This window comes from Bos indicus x Bos taurus, chromosome 12 (genome assembly GCF_003369695.1).
Source record: "Bos indicus x Bos taurus breed Angus x Brahman F1 hybrid chromosome 12, Bos_hybrid_MaternalHap_v2.0, whole genome shotgun sequence".
Taxonomy (NCBI): Eukaryota; Metazoa; Chordata; class Mammalia; order Artiodactyla; family Bovidae; genus Bos; species Bos indicus x Bos taurus.
In genome coordinates this window covers 80,955,704-80,967,716 of record NC_040087.1, presented here as the reverse complement: position 1 = coordinate 80,967,716, position 12,013 = coordinate 80,955,704, and positions in this window count along the sequence as shown.

Here is a 12,013-nt window from a genome sequence, read left to right as displayed (position 1 = left end):
TTTAATTGATCATGATTACAGGTCACTAAGAACTCTCTGTTGCAGCATATCAGTGGAGTCATACTGTTTGCATAAGCATTGGGTTGATGTTACAAAAATATGAACAGTTAGATGTCATGTGAAAAATAGGAAATGCGACAATGAAGTCATGGCAATATTTTAAAAAAATGCTTTCCCCTGCGTGAGATCTTTGGACCAACCCATTTCAACTCTGAAAGATGTATTAATGTGTAAAAAAAAAAAAAATTAAGGAAAATAAAGGTGCTGTATCTGAGCTACCCCCTACAAGATTAAGAATTTAAGTTAATTATTGTAAAATTAGTCCTTCCCTACATCTAAACTTAAAATTATCTTAGGAATTTTCTGGAAATGTGACTCATGTGTATTCAAATAACAATATAAATTTATCCCTATTTTTAAATAGGAAAGATTGCTGGTAACTTGGCAGTTTAATAGGCATTCAAATGCTTCAGAATTATCAAGTGAAAGTTTATGCTAAAACAGCAGCAATCTGCTTAATCTCTGAACCAGTGTTGTTATTTATAATAAGCAGAAGTTAATCACAAAAACCTAGATTTGAAAGGTATCTCTCCACAATTATGGATGAGAAATAACCATAAAACGCAACCTGTATTTATTTTGGAACAGTAGTTTTGATGCAGAGTAAACCCAGGAATATGTTTAGCAGCAAGAAGAAAACCAATTTAAATAGCATGCTGATTCCATTCTGTTTGAGTATAAATAATATATATAATAATGATGACAATGTATTATTATGCAGTACCCCTTAATTTTCAGACCTAGGATATGTTTTTTTTTTTTCCTTTATACTATTCCTATGAATTATTCAGGGGAGATATTACTTTCACTTTACAAATGGGATAATTGAGAACTCAACAAATTATGTAATTTATCTCAGGACACAGAGCTGATTAGTGGGAGAGCTACTGCCAGGAACCTCAAGATTACCTGGGATATTCTTTTTCAATTCTGAGATCTTCTGGGACATTTCGGGATTTACACCCTTCACTGGAAGCTACTGTTGCAGATGTAACTTTCAGGTTTCATCTGGCAGTTCCTTCTGATTCCAGAGATCTCTTGTTAAGAGAGGTTTTGATAAGAGTGTAACTGCAACGTATTTTCAGATCACCCCTACCTACTCCGGGCTCCTAGAATCAGATGTGCTATCGCAGCATGAAACAAGAGTCCTTGCACTCCTCCCCCAGGTCCCTTTTCCTTTAGGAAACCTAAGTCCTCACTAAGTGGGTATCATTGGAGTAGGGCTAGGCAGACTGGGGTTGGATCAGGCCCAGGTTTCAAAAGAATTGGGATGTTATTACAGTTTCATTTTGAAGGCAGTTTTCGATTTATACCAATGAACATTTATTGAATAGCTACTGCTGCTGCTGCTGCTAAGTCACTTCAGTCGTGAGCAACTCTATTGAATAGCTACAACGTGCTTTTAGACGTTTTGTCCTGGTAGTTTAGTGGATTAGTCATGCCCAGCACTCTGTGACCCCATGAACTGTAGCCTGCCAGGCTCCTCTGTCCATGGAATTCTCTACGAGAATACTGGAGTGGGTTGCCATTTCCTTCTGCAGGGGATCTGACTGTCCCAAGGACAACCCAATTCTCCTGCATTGCAGGTGGATTCTTTACCAACTGAGCCACCAGGGAAGCCCAGACATTTTGGATATATACTTAAACATCCAAGTCAGGTCTTGCCAGACGTCTTAGCATCAGGGAACAGATAGAAGGGGGTGACGTTGGCACAGGGATGAGTGGGTGAAGGAGGTGGCTGGTCAGGGATGAGAGATCAGTGTATCCACAAGCAGCTGAGGCGCTGTGTTCTAACTCTCCGCTGGGATCCTCACCAGTGTGTGCTGGGCACTGGAGGCAACTCTCTGCCCAGATCCTCACCAGTGTGTGCTGGGCACTGGAGGCACCAGCGTTGCCGTGAGACTGTCAGAGACACAGCCCCACCCAGACCTGATGAGTCAAAATCTGTATTTTAGCAGAAACCCACCTGATCCTCCTTATGCACATTGCACTTACAGAAGTGCTGGTTTAACTAGTATTCAAACCACGCTCCTGGGAAGTCAGCTTTAGTCAGTTATCAGGGGATACTAATGTACATCCAAGTTTGAAAAACAGTGAGGACAGCTTTTTAATTTTTTTTTAAACTAATGCCTGAGTCTCATCCACAGATTGGTTTGATAGGTTTGTGGTATTTTTAATGATCCTAGGTGTGTCTTATGAGAGGCACTACTTGGGGAAAAAATTGCTCTAAGTAAAGCAGTGAGCTAGATGTTATGCCTATTTTACAGATGGAGAAACTGAGAGCAAGCATACAAGAAGGAGTGAGAAATACTCCATGTGTATATGCACCACAGCTTTCTTATCCATTCTTCTGCTGATGGGCATCTAGGTTGCTTCCATGCCCTGGATATTACAAACAGTGCTGTGATGAACACTGGGGTACACGTGTCTCTTTCCCTTCTGGTTTCCTCAGTGTGTATGTCCATCAGTGGGGTTGCTAGGTCATATGGAAGTTCTATTTCCAGTTTTTTAAGGAATCTCCACACTGTTCTCCATAGTGGCTGAACTAGTTTGCATTCCCACCAACAGTGTAAGAGGGTTCCCTTTTCTCCACACCCTCTCCAGCATTTATTGTTTGTAGACTTTTGGATCACAGCCATTCTGACCAGCGTGAGATGGTACCTCATTGTGGTTTTGGTTTGCATTTCTCTGATAATGAGTGGTGTTGAACATCTTTTCATGTGTTTGTTAGCCATCTATATGTCTTCTTCGGAGAAATGACCCCAGTGCTCATCGCAGCACTGTTTATAACAGCCAGGACATGGAAGCAACCTAGATGTTCATCAGCAGACGAATGGATAAGAAAGCTGTGGTACACATACACAATGGAGTATTACTCAGCCATTAAAAAGAATACATTTGAATCAGTTCTAAAGAGGTATGAAACTGGAGCCTATTATACAGAGTGAAGTAAGCTAGAAAGAAAAACACAAATACAGTATACTAATGCATATATATGGAATTTAGAAAGATGGTAGTGATAACCCTGTATGTGAGATAGTAAAAGAGACACAGATGTATAGAACAGTCTTTTGGACTCTGTGGGAGAGGGCGAGGGTGGGATAATTTGGGAGAATGGCATTGAAACATGTATATTATATGTGAAATGAATCGCCAGTCCAGGTTTGATGCATGAGACAGGGTGCTCAGGGCTGGTGCACTGGGATGACCCAGAGGGATGGGATGGAGAGGGAGGTGGGAGGCGGGTTCAGGATGGGGAACACATGTACATGTACATCCGTGGCAGATTCATGTCAATGTACGGCAACCTCCCCCCCCCCCCAAACAAAAAGGAGTGAGAGAACTCTATTTGTGAATGGTAGAGTTGGACTTAAAATTTAGACCCCAAACTCACTTATTGTATCTAAAAAGTGGTCTGTGCTCTTATATTACACAGCTTCCTGAGGATTTTTGTAAAACTTATTGTATTTTTTCTAAGAGATGCTTCAATTGGAGAAGAAAATGTATTCCTATTCAGGAAAAATACAGCTACAACCCTTCAAGAAAAATGTAAAAATATAAACATTTTCTAGATCAATTCTTTTTGTGACTATTGTTCTAAAGACATGAAAACAATTACATCCTTTGCCTATATTACAATTAATTTTAAGATGACTACATTCAAAAATGTATTCTATTCACCCATTTATTGTTATATTATCTTTTGTTTCTCATAAATGATCTATATAAATTATGTAAAAATCGATCCTAAAGATTTGAAGGCACTCGTTGAAAGGGCATTTATATTTTAAACACATTTTGAAAACCAATTTCACATGTGAACCAAATTAGAAAGGTTAATTAGGAGAGAAAATCTGAGCTATATTCACCATTCAAATTAGGGTATTATTTCAAAGGCCTCTCTCTTTCTAATCTTGGCAACTGAACCAATTTCACAGGTCAAACCAGCCAGCTGGTTAGTCACTGAATGGATACCGACAGGATGGACCCCAGGACAGATGAAAGGATGGATCCGTCTCTATGAGGCACAGCAAAATAATATTTGAGATTAGAAAGACATGGATTTGAATCTCATCCTAGTAGCAAAGCTCGGGCAGATTCCACAATCTTACATACTATTTGCTCCTCATTTACTAACTAAGGGAAACAGTGTATGCTGAATTAAGTGGTTAGCCAGCTAAGAAACATGGTGTGTAAAAGCTTCAGAGTATTTTTCCCATTCTCAGTGGTCTGTGGGCTAATATTACCACACCATGAAGACTTGGTGTCAAGCATTTTAAGATCTGCGTAGCAGCTACAGTGCTCTAGACACTCTTCCCAATGTTTATTTACCCCAGCTCATTGCTCCAAGAGGCCAGGCTGAATCAGGATTCAAACCCAGGTCTATGTGCTTTAGGAGCTTCCCAGGTGTCTCAGAAGGTAAAGAATCTGCCTGCAATGTAGCAGACCCAAGTTCGAACCCAGGGTCAGGAAGATGCCCTGGAGAAGGAAATGACGACCCACCCCAGTACTCTTGCCTGGAGAATGCCACAGTTAGAAGAGCCTGGCGAGCCCCGGTCCATTGGGTTGCAAAGGGTCAGACGTGACTGAAAAGAATTTCTCCCAGCTTCGTGATTCCCAAGTTTTACTCAGGTGCTTCTTTCAAGGCCAAGTCATGTATGAGCTACAGTAACTCACAGGAAAAATAAGTGATGGCTTGGATTCTAGGAGCTGAGCTGGGCACCAGGACACAGAATAAACGAGAACTGGTAACCATCCAAAAGCAGTGTTGAACTTTGAATCTATAAGTCAGGGTTCCTCTCCAAAGGAACAGATTCAGTCAGAGCGAAAGGGAGGGAGAGATTTATTCCAAAAATTGGCTCATATGATGGATGGATGGAGACTTGAGTTCACTTGTTCAGTTGTGTCCAACTCTTTGCGACCCCATGGATTATAGCTTGCCAGGCTCCTCTGTCCATGGGATTACTCTGGCAATAATACTGGAGTTGGTTTCCATTTCCTTCTCCGGGGGATCTTCCTGACTCAGAGATTGAGCCTGTGTCTCCTGTGACTCCTCTGGGCAGGTTCTTTACCACTGAGTGACCTGGGAAACCTTGGGTGGAGACTAGTAAATTTAAAATCCCTAGGACAGACCAGCAAACTGGAATCTCAGGCAGGCCATCTAGGGAAGTGTCTGGAGGTAGAATTTCTCCTTTTCTGGGAACCCTTGGATTTTGCTTTTAATATCTTCAACTGATTGGGCAAGGCCCACCCACATGCTAGAAGGATGTCTCCTTTACATAAAGTCAACAGACTGTAATTGTTCATCACATCTACAAAACACCCTCACAGCCATATCTGTGACCACATTGGACAACCAACCGGGCACCACAACCTTGTCACCTTGGCCTAAAACTAACCGTCACAGAGGACAAAGTCTGAGTGTAGTCACATACTGTTATTTATAAAGGTTTGACTCAAAGTCCACGCATCTTTCTCTTCCCTTCTTTTTTTTTTTTAATTTAATTTTATTTTTTAACTTTACAATATTGTATCAGTTTTGCCATATATCAACATGAACCTGCCACAGGTATACACATGTTCCCCATCCTGAACCCTCCTCCCTCCTCCCTCCCTGTACCTTTCTCTTCCCTTCTGCGTGCACAGGCACCTCTGAATTTCTAGAGCGTTTGGAGTCAGTTGGGCACATGCAGCACCTGACAGGCACTTGGCATATTTTCCAGTGATTTTACACATGTCATATTTTGTTAGGGAAGCTATCTCAATGAACTTGTATTTGAATTTTCAGTGGGCTAATATTGTGGAGTATGTGGTTAATGCAGAATGACAAAGGCTCAGGAAATGCATCAGTTTCAAAAAGTATCTTTTGGATATTTATTATTTGTTTTGTTCTCTCTGCTTTCTGAAGAGGCGGCTTCTTTTCTCTCTAAGGCATCATGTCCCTACAAAGGCATTATGATTCCTGATTCAGTTGGGGTAAGAATTAAGCTAACTGGCAAAGAGGCCCAGTCTGCTTGGTGCATCATTTAACGAAGAGCCATTTCAGCTGGTTAAGTGAACCCTTGTCCAGTCACCAGTGCTGCTCACACAGTGCTGGTGGAGGTGGGATCCGGGGCACTTCTTCTCCATGAGAAAATGTGTCAGCACCACTTGGAGGGTCTCTGAGGCTTTGCTCCTAGAGTTCCATGTTGGTAGATTTTGAGGGAGGTCCCAGAATCTCAGTTTCCAACAGGTTTTAAGATGCTGCTGCTGCTGCTACCCTAGGGACCACACTCTGAAAACTGGTATTTCAATGCTTAAATGCAGCAGCAGGAACTTTAAAATCTCTCCATAGCTGTTTTCCTCAAACAAGATGCCAGACTTACCTTTAACTTGGTGTCTTTCTCTGTTCAAAGGGGCCAGTAACAATACCGTGTGTTGTACGATTATTGTCAGAAATAAACAAGAAATCACTTATAATGCCAAGAGCATGATAATCACTCGGTAAACTATGACCACTGTTAATTCAAATATCACAGTGATTCTATAGGTGAGAGAAACAACCATGAATTCTGTAGTTTTTTGGGTTTTTTGGTTTATGGTAGTTGCTTTACAATGTATTGGTTTCTGCTGTACAGCTAAGTGGATCAGCTGTATGTACACAAGTATGCCCTTCCTCCCGGGCCTCCCCCAACCCCAGCGCTCTAGATCATGACAGAGCCCTGAGCTGAGCTCCCTGCGCTACGCAGTAGCTCCCCACTAGTTATCTGTTTTACACATTGCTGTTGTTTTGTAGTCACTCAGTCGTGTCCGGCTCTTTGTGACCCCATGGACTGCAACACACCAGGCTCCCTTGTCCTTCACTATCTCCCAGAGCTTGCTCAAACCCCTGTCCACTGAGGTGGTGATGCCACCCAACCATCCCATCCTCTGTCATCCCCTTCTCCTCCTGTCTTCAATCTTTCCCAGCATCAGGGTCTTTTCCAATGAGTTGGATCGTCACATCGGGTAGTCAGAGTATTTGGAGCTCCAGCTTCAGCATCCGTCCTTCCAGTGAATATTCAGGGGTGATTGCCTTGAGGACTGACACAGGGCTGTGTGTATTTGTCAGTGCTAGTCTCCCAGTTTGTCCCCCTCCCCTTATAATGTTTTGATGCTGTGAGCCCCCACTTGTTACTGATCAGCTTCCACCAGCATCCAATTACCCCACGCGCTTCTGGTCCTGAGCACACCCAGCTGTATCTCCCTGATGGCCTACAGCTCTTTTCTGGCACTTCTCATGTGTGTGTGAAGGGGATGAAAATCAAGAATTATGAAAATCTATACAACTCATCTTAAATTTTAAAAAGTAGAACATTCATTTATATCCCAGAGGTACCTACGGATAAATATGGTGCATCCCACCCCCACCCCCACCCCAACACACACTTCAGTGAATGTTTTTTAACATTTGCTTTTTTACTTGAGTCTTGATGTTTTCCTTTTGAATATCCCTAAGAGTGCTTCTCTGGAGTTGTCTAAATACTGAATGTTCATAAATATTTTTTTTCTTAGGTTTTTTTTTCTTTAAAGCATCAAATGTAAAAATAGTCTTAGTTATCCTTACTACTTAAAATAATTTTCATCAGTTCAATTTAAAGGCATTCTCCTTTTCATCGTACACTTAATTTAAAATCATTCTGAGGTCATCCATTAAATGTCAAAACAACAACAACAACAACAACAACTTTTTTGGTGCCTTTTTTTCCTCTATTTGCTTTAAACCCTCCTTAAACTAAACAAAACCCAAGGCGAAATCTCCACCTGGAAAACTTGAGACGTTTGATTCGTTTCACCAGTTTCATGCAATTTAATTTGGGTTCCTTTTTCGAAACAGTCTAGAATATAAACTTTCTCTTAAAGAGATCACTTTGGAAAATCCACCTACACAAGTTGAAATCAACGGTTTCCTTACAGAAAGGACCCTGGGGCAAGAATTAGTGGGAATTACTCCATGGGTACGTCTGCTACTAGTTTTTTATGCTTGATGGTTTGTCAGTTGGCAGAAATCAATGGTTCTCTTCACACCACAGAGCAGCTGAGGAATAGGGCAGACTACAAGTTATCAGCACCCTGAGTGTGGATTAAACATTTCGTGGCTGCCTCTGCAACATGTGCCCTGAAAGCACCACTTGGTTCAGAATCACAAAGGACTGAGTTTAGCAAAGCTTTAATTTAAAAGAGACACAGGTGACAGCTCTGTTATTTTTGCACGTTCAGATGCATCCGCAGCTGGTTTTATTTATCTCAGCCGTATATGCCCGTATTTGTTGTAATTACTAGTCTCGGATGTACTTAAAGATAAATATCTCAAATGCCTATCCGGCTAAATTAAATTAAGGAAATCACACTTTTCACCCGCACCCACTTTGGCCCTGCTCTGCTGTGGATAATAGCAACGATTTAAAAGTTTGTGCCTCATTTCATCTCCCCCATCAGAAGTGCTTCCAAAGAAGTCCTGGGTTTCCTATCTCTTCCAACTCAATATGCTCCATAACGGCATTGTTCCCTCTAGATTCAACACAGCAAGAAGGATTTGTTTCAGAGCTTCTTACCTGCTCATAAAATGCTTTTAAATGCATTTTGACGGCTGGGAATGTGAAAGAGTGTTGTGTGCCCAAGAAGTGTGGCTTGACCCGTTTTAATTCTTCTCCCAGTTTGTCCTTCAGTTTGGGATTGCAGACTTGGCTTCGGTGTTCGTTTGTTTACCGTTCACTTGTGGCTCGTTCACCGTGAGCAGTGTGTGAAACAACAGGGCGAGGGGTTCACGTAACGTCAGAGTCAGCATGGGGAAAATCAGTGAGAGTCTGGAAGTTTGGGAAAGGGGAGAGAGACATAATAAAATGAGAAGGCAGATTAAGAAGATGAAGTTGCAGAGTTTTTTAAAAGGAGTTTGCTTGGCAAGCCGCACAGAAGTTTGCCCATGAAAATGTCAAGAAGATATGGTATTTGCCTCCCAAATGCTTATACACGGTCCTTCAGGAAAAACAGTGAATCTGTTTGCAGTAGTGGCACTCGGTTGACTTGTTTTCAGATGGGAAGACAGAGTTTTATTTACTTACTTTAAAATTTGAAACAAGACCTGATGTGCACCTCTGTTGAGGAGTTGACTGGCTTATGAGTAAGAATAGTGGCCTTTGCAACCCCGGCGTCAACACTAACTTCTGCTCCTCTTGAGATCTGAGTATGTTCATTAATGACCTGGCTGTCTGGAAGGAGCAGCTGCAGAGCAATTCCTCCAACAATATTTGGGAGAATTAGACCGCCTGTTAAGAATGAACGAGAGAAAATGTCAGTCAACATACTTATACAATGAAGAAATATTGAATAGGTAAGCAGGTGATGCAGGGTGGAAATTTACATGTTTTTGCCCGATAAAACCACGGCAAGAGAAGTATGTTAGTTTCAACAGAAGAGAGTCGTATAGTACCAGATTTCTTCTTTACAGGTTGTGCTGGTTATTTAAAAAGTATTTCTATTACTTTGATTTATCACTTTAAATCAAAGGGATCCTCTCCAAATGTCTCTCTGAAGTGGATATCTAATAATGAACATTGAAGAATTCTGAGTGGATGGAAGCCAAGTCCTTTTCGAGAAAGACCGTCAGATTGATTTTGTCTGGCTTAACGTCGTGGTTACTGTTTGACTGCCTTGCATTTTTTCTAAAGCAAATTTTTTTTTGACCCCCCTCCACCAACCCATTCATTTAAAGGGACTCTCTTCAGAAAGACTTGTGATTTTCCTCAGCACAATAGACTTTGCCTGACATTCACTCTCCTTAAATAAATGATATTAAACCCTAGTCCTGCTTCAGGTACTTAACTCAGCAAATCAGCCTTTGTGATAACCCCCTGGAGGTGAGATAGATTTCTGGATTTGGATCTGCTGGCAGTGGGATCATGAGCTTAGTCACTAATTCTTTGCCACCACTTCATCAGTTAAAGTACACTGTTTTAATTCTTTATTTGTAAACTTGAGGGGTGGGGATGGGGTAGGTGCATGACAGGTGATAATAGAGATTCTTAGCTGCAATGCTTATTGAAATATGTGAAGCTATACTTTAACACATTTTAATAATTATTGGGCGTCCCCCTAAATAACACTAAATCTTTTCAATGAAAGCTCTTGAAATTATAGGAAAGTCAAAACAAGGTCTTGTTTACCATCCATTGTATCATAAAAGCTGCCAGGTGTGTTCAAACAGGTACTAACTTTCAGTTTTAATTCAAGATAAACATTTTAGGATGTAATGAATTGAGTAAATCTGAATGCTGAGTTCTGCCCCTTTACGAATGATTAAGGGGATGAACAGAAGTCTCCTTTGTCCTACACACTTCTACTTTCTCTGCTCCTCCCCCTTCATCTTCACTGTCCGCCTAGACAAACTTGATCTTGACCTGGGAAGAGAAACATAAACATCATTTCTCTTGCCTCTCTTCCCACTTTCCACCAAAAGATACGTCTCAGCAAAAGTTACAAAGCCCATGCATTTTCTTAATCTTGTAGCTACTGCAAATGTTCGAACTCCCGAAATAACCTGCAACATTGCAACATTCATGTTCTCTCCAATGTCTAGTAAATCATAGTGTCTTTTTTTCAATACTTCCCTTAAATTGATACTTCCCATAAAAAATAGTTTTCAATCTGATTCATGGGCATTATTGATAGTAAGTCTATTTCATACATTGTACAGATCTTTCTTCTGCCAGTATGAAGTGTTTATAACTTTTTTTTTTCTGACCAAATCCTTTATGGTAAAGATCACAATCTGATGAGAAGTATCTCCTTTGAAAGGATTAGAGACTCTAGATAGATACAAAAAAGATAAGAGGAAGTAGACACATGTTAACTTATGGCACAGCAAAGGGGATACTTTATGGAAATGAACTCAGGAGATAATAATTTGGATTTGACAAGGTGATAATTAAAGTCCCCAGATAGATTTCTTCTACATCTGCATGCCTTTCAGTAAAGTTGGTTAGCATATTAACTACTGCTGGAGAATACTAAAAAGTATTCATGGGATGCAAAACTGCAAATTATTATTCATTTCAATTTGTATAATAAGTGTAACGAAATGCAATGCATACAGTATTACACAAGAGGTACTAAGCTCTTTTATAGACATTTTTAGAGCATAGGCTTAGGTGACATTTGTCTTGAAATATTTAAGACATTTAAGTATAAATTACCACGTTTTACAGTTTGAAAGAAATTTTGTAGACCTTCAATATTCTTTAGCGCAAATAACTTCTTATTTAGAAGGACTAATATTAAGTATTTGGATATATACATGTAAACATACACACACACATATGTGCGTCTGTGCTAAGTCATTTCAGTCATGTCCAACTCTGTATGGCCACATGGTCTGTAGCTTCTGTCCATGGGATTCTCCAGGTGAGAATACTGGAGTGGGTTGCCATGCCCTCCTCCAGGGGATCTTCCCAATCCAGAGAACAAACTTATGTCTCTTAAGTCTCCTGCATTAGCAGGGGGGTTCTTTACTACTAATGCCACCTGGGAAGCCATATATATAAATGAATAAATATATATATATATATATATATATATATAAAATTATGTATACATATATATATCATTAGTATACTACATATATTTGATTTTGTTAATTTTTCCTCTAGAGTAAAATCGGAGAAAGAAAAGGAAATTGGAGAAGGAAATGGCACCCCACTCCAGTGTTCTTGCCTGGAGAATCTTAGGGACGGGGGAGCCTGGTGGGCTGCTGTCTCTGGGGTTGCACAGAGTTGGACACGACTGAAGCAACTTACCAGTAGCAGCAGAATAAAATCAAGATTTAGTAACCAAAAGATGAGGGCATAGATGCCTGATTGAAACAATTCAGTAACTTTTAAAACTATAAGTTCTAATTTCAAATAACAACTCAACATATTCTCTTTTCATAATGAGTTCG